Here is a 6,000-nt window from a genome sequence, read left to right as displayed (position 1 = left end):
CAACAGTGTCCGAACAAAGAGATGAAAACTGGACGTTTGCGTGTGTGTGTGTGTGTGTGTGTTTGTGTTTGTGTTTAGGACAAAAAGAAAAAGGAAGCTGTGTTTCATCCAGTGTATGAAGGCAGGACATGGTTACAAGAAACAGTCTGCAACTGACCATAAACTCAAAAAGGCACAAATCAAGAGCAGACGAGGTTCCAGAGTCGTCGCAATCAACACTAACTGTGTGCAACAATGTTGGGGGTAAACCTTCCATCAGTGTTGAAACGGAAAAAATGGTGACTTTTGCATAATGTTCCTCCCGATCAAGTGAAAGCTGTGTTTCCACAGAGTGGAACGGTTCAGTTTGGTACAGTACAGTGCGCATTTTTTAATTTCCATTAGAAATAGTACCAAAAAAATAAAACCCCAGCCCCAAATCGTTCCATTCTTTGGCACCCTTCGATTGGGCGACCAGAGTAAGATGGTGCAGTATGTCAGGGTGGAGCTCACCCCGCCTACCAACAGCCAGACCCAGGGCTTCACCACTGGACCACTGTACCAAACTGAACCATACCATGATGGAAACACAGGTCTAACCTCCATCACACTCTTGACTTGATGATAAACTGAATGGCACAGCAGAGGAAAGAAGCTGTGAAAGAGGCTATTTAAATACAACTGAGCATTACAGCCATTATAATAATGTGGTGGGAGGAGATGTTAGAGCACACATGTAAAAACACTTCCATCTGCTAACAGGGCTCAGCTGCTTATTATTTCCCATGTTTCACTTGGTCTAGTCTTTATTGGGACGTTGCAGTTCGACTCCCGCAGAGAGTCGAGATGGTGTGGCCTAATCCACCTAAGACAGATGACTCTGGAAATGTTCGCGAAAAGCGAGCGTGATAGATGCTGGACAGAGTGAAACCTAATACGAGTTATATACTGGCATCTGTGTGGACTTAATGTGCACAGCGTGTGAAAAATAACAAAGAATAAATAGCATTAACTCTGCCCCCAGCGATGCAGGATCAGTCGAAGGCTCTCGCCACTACATCTCAAATCGTACAGTCTTTTTCTTTCTCTCCTTTTTATTTCCAAAAATAAATATGTCTATATACAGAGCTGAGATTTGAAATGGTGGTGGTTTATGTTGGTTTTTTTTCTTTTTGCAAAGCTGGGGGATGTGGTTCTCTTGTGACTCAAACAATCAAGACATAAAAAGGCAGATTCAAACAATACAGTTGTCTGAAGATGAAATGGGGACCAGATGCAGACTAAGTGAGGGCGATGTTTGCATTTCCCACAATCACATACTATAGATGATTAAACACTTTTTTGTTGTGACTTCACATTAAACAGATCATAAGTCTCTCTTAATAAAAAACGTTTGTAAAAAAACAAAAGAAAAAAAACAGTAGTGTGGAGGAAAACATGAATATCCTGTTGGATCTGATATGATATTGTGAAAATTTGCTGTGGCAGCATTTTACCATTTACTGTTACGTTTGTTAACACTGCCAAGGCTTTATAATACATTTCCTGTTTGTGAAACAACAGGAAAAACAAATGAGAAATGCTGAACGTGAAGCAGCCGTTGAATCAAGTGACTGATATAGATGTTGATGACTGCTCCACACACTGAAAAGCTTTGGCTGAGACGTCTCACTGAATATACACACTGCTTTCGTTCAAGTGTCTGCAAACCCACTGTGTGTGTGTGCGAGAGAGAGAGAACTGTGCTCCCTCTCAGTCTGTACAGATGAAATGAAAGAGCCACTTTCTCAAACAGCCTCAGAAATCTTCAGTTGTGAAGGTTTATTTTGGGTGTTTGGGTGTCAGATACCTGTGAGGTCATTTAAGGTGCAACATGTCAGTCAGTGATGCAACTCTAAGGCTGGAGCCACACTGGATGTGCAAGCAGAGCATGGTCTTATCTGCGCCATATCGGTATTGGTGATTTTGGCTTTGAAATGTATTATAGGATGTTGGCAAACACAGCAAGATCGCTCCATTATGACAAATGACTAGGCTGAATAGGCTGCTATCTGCTTGTGCCCTCACCAACTATTATTATTAGTGCCTGCTGCTGCAAGGCATACTAGTCAGAACTCCCTAGAGTTGTCACTAGAATTCCTTGCAGCGCAAGCATCTGTTGTAATCCTACGCGTTTATTCTGCTTCTTCTTGATATTCCTCTTCCTCCTAAACTTTGCCGCATAAGTCCTCCCACAGTTTTTTAAAAAAAAAACACACGTTGTATGAAAACATGCGGTTTGATCGAGAATCTTAACAAAAATGTCATAGTATAGTATGTTGTCCAAAATCAGTCAAAAATGTCATGTATGTCGTCCAAAATTTGACGAAAATGTCATAGTATAGTATGACGTCCAAAATTTGACAAAAATGTCATAGTATAGTATGTCCTCCGAAATCGGTCAAAAACGTAATAGTTTAGTATGTCGTTCAAAATTGGACAAAAAAGTCATAGTATACTATTTCGTCCAAATTTGATGAAAACTTCATAGTGTAGTATGTCGTCCAAATTTGGACAGAAATGTCATAGTTTAGTATGTCATCCAAAATTTGACTAAAATGTCATAGTATAGTATGTTCTCCAAAATTTTATGAAAATGTCATAGTTTAGTAAGTCGTCCAAAATCGGTCAAAAACGTCATAGTATAGTATGTCGTGCAAAATCGGTCAAAAACCTGATAGTATAGTATGTCGTCCAAAATCGGTCAAAAATGTCATAGTATAGTATGTCGTCCAAAATTTGATGAAAATGTCATAGTATAGTATGTCGTCCAAAATCGTTCAAAAAAGTCATAGTTTAGTATGCCGTCCAAAATCGTTCAAAAACGTCATAGTATAGTATGTCGTCCAAAATCGGTCAAAAACCTGATAGTTTAGTATGTCGTCCAAAATTGGTCAAAAATTTCATAGTATAGTATGTCGTCCAAACTTGGACAAAAATGTCATAGTATAGTATGTCGTCCAAAATTTGATGAAAATGTCATAGTTTAGTATGTCGTCCAAAATCGGACAAAAAAGTCATAGTTTAGTATGTCGTCCAAAATTTGACGAAAATGTCATAGCTGAGTATGTCGTCCAAAATCGGTCAAAAACGTCATAGTTTAGTATGTCGTCCAAAATCGGACAAAAAAGTCATAGTATAGTATGTCGTCCAAAAGTTGACAAAAATGTCATAGTATAGTATGTCATCCAAAATCGGTCAAAAACGTCATAGTATAGTATGTCGTCCGAAATCGGTCAAAAACGTCATAGTTTAGTATGTCGTCCAAAATTTGACGAAAATGTGATAGTTTAGTATGTCGTCCAAAATTTGACAAAAATGTCATAGTTTAGTATGTAGTCCAAAATTGGACAAAAATGTCATAGTATAGTATGTCGTCCAAAATTTGATGAAAATGTCATAGTTTAGTATGTCGTGCAAAATTGGACAAAAATGTCATAGTTTAGTATGTCGTCCAAAATTTGATGAAAATGTCATAGTTTAGTATGTCTATGACATTTTTGTCAAATTTTGGATGGATTGCTAAAATATGACATTTTGGTGTCATTTAGGACATTCGATCGAATATGTATGTGCCATGGTGGCGAAGTGGTCAGTCACTGTGACTTTGGTTGTTCTTGTCAGAAAGTACCATGTTCGATTCCCGGTCTAAGATCTTCTAAGTTATGGTATGTCGTCCAAAATTTGACGAAAATGTCATAGTATAGTATGTCGTCCGAAATCGGTCAAAAACGTCATAGTTTAGTATGTCGTCCAAAATCGGACAAAAAATGTCATAGTTTAGTATGTCGTCCAAAATCGGTCAAAAAAGTCATAGTATAGTATGTCGTCCAAAATTGGACAAAAATGTCATAGTTTAGTATGTCGTCCAAAATTGGACAAAAAAGTCATAGTATAGTATGTCGTCCAAAATCGGTCAAAAAGTCATAGTTTAGTATGTCGTCCAAAATTGGACAAAGAAGTCATAGTATAGTATGTCGTCCAAAATTTGACAAAAATGTCATAGTTTAGTATGTCGTCCAAAATCGGTCAAAAACGTCATAGTTTAGTATGTCGTCCAAAATCGGTCAAAAACGTCATAGTTTAGTATGTCATCCAAAATTGAACAAAAAAGTCATAGTATAGTATGTTGTCCAAAATTTGACAAAAACGTCATAGTATAGTATGTTGTCCAAAATTTGATGAAAATGTCAGTTTAGTATGTCTATGACATTTTTGTCAAATTTTGGATGGCATGCTAAAATATGACATTTTGGTGTCATTTAGGACATTTGATCGAATATGTAGGTACCATGGTGGCGCAGTGGTCAGTCATGGTGACTTTGGTTGCTCTTGTCAGAAAGTACTGTGTTCGATTCCAGGTCTAAGATCTTCCGTGGTATGTCGTCCAAAATTTGACGAAAATGTCATAGTTTAGTATGTCGTCCAAAATTGGTCAAAAAAGTCATAGTATAGTATGTCGTCCAAAATTGGACAAAAAAGTCATAGTTTAGTATGTCGTCCAAAATCGGACAAAGAAGTCATAGTATAGTATGTCGTCCAAAATTTGACAAAAATGTCATAGTTTAGTATGTCGTCCAAAATTGGTCAAAAATGTCATAGTATAGTATGTCGTCCAAACTTGGACAAAAATGTCATAGTATAGTATGTCGTCCAAAATTTGATGAAAATGTCATAGTTTAGTATGTCGTCCAAAATTTGACAAAAAAGTCATAGTTTAGTATGTCGTGCAAAATTGGACAAAAATGTCATAGTTTAGTATGTCGTCCAAAATTTGACAAAAATGTCATAGTATAGTATGTCGTCTGAAATCGGTCAAAAACGTCATAGTTTAGTATGTCGTCCAAAATTTGACAAAAATGTCATAGTATAGTATGTCGTCCAAAATTTGATGAAAATGTCATAGTTTAGTATGTCTATGACATTTTTGTCAAATTTTGGATGGATTGCTAAAATATGACATTTTGGTGTCATTTAGGACATTCGATCGAATATGTATGTGCCATGGTGGCGCAGTGGTCAGTCACTGTGACTTTGGTTGTTCTTGTCAGAAAGTACTGTGTTCGATTCCCGGTCTAAGATCTTCTAAGTTATGGTATGTCGTCCAAAATTTGACGAAAACGTCATAGTTTAGTATGTCGTCCAAAATTTGACGAAAACGTCATAGTTTAGTATGTCGTCCAAAATTTGACAAAAATGTCATAGTATAGTATGTCGTCCAAAATTGGTCAAAAAAGTCATAGTATAGTATGTCGTCCGAAATCGGTCAAAAAAGTCATAGTATAGTATGTCGTCCGAAATCGGTCAAAAAAGTCATAGTATAGTATGTCGTCCGAAATCGGTCAAAAAAGTCATAGTATAGTATGTCGTCCGAAATCGGTCAAAAACATCATAGTTAAGTATGTCGTCCAAAATCGGTCAAAATGTCATAGTATAGTATGTCGTCCGAAATCGGTCAAAACCTCATAGTTTAGTATGTCGTCGAAAATTTGACAAAAATGTCATAGTATAGTATGTCGTCCAAAATTGGTCAAAAAAGTCATAGTATAGTATGTCATCCGAAATCGGTCAAAAAAGTCATAGTATAGTATGTCGTCCGAAATCGGTCAAAAAAGTCATAGTATAGTATGTCGTCCGAAATCGGTCAAAAACGTCATAGTTAAGTATGTCGTCCAAAATCGGTCAAAAAGTCATAGTAAAGTATGTCGTCTGAAATCAGTCAAAAACGTCATAGTTTAGTATGTCGTCCAAAATCGGACAAAAAAGTCCTAGTATAGTATGTCGTCCAAAAGTTGACAAAAATGTCATAGTATAGTATGTCGTCCGAAATCGGTCAAAAATGTCATAGTATAGTATGTCGTCCAAAATCGGACAAAAAAGTCATAGTATAGTATGTCGTCCAAAATTTGATGAAAATGTCATAGTTTAGTATGTCGTCCAAAATTTGACGAAAATGTCATAGTTTGGTATGTCGTCCAAAAT

The sequence above is a fragment of the Solea solea genome, chromosome 20 (assembly GCF_958295425.1).
Source record: "Solea solea chromosome 20, fSolSol10.1, whole genome shotgun sequence".
NCBI classification, from domain to species: Eukaryota; Metazoa; Chordata; class Actinopteri; order Pleuronectiformes; family Soleidae; genus Solea; species Solea solea.
This window is presented reverse-complemented; position numbering follows the sequence as displayed.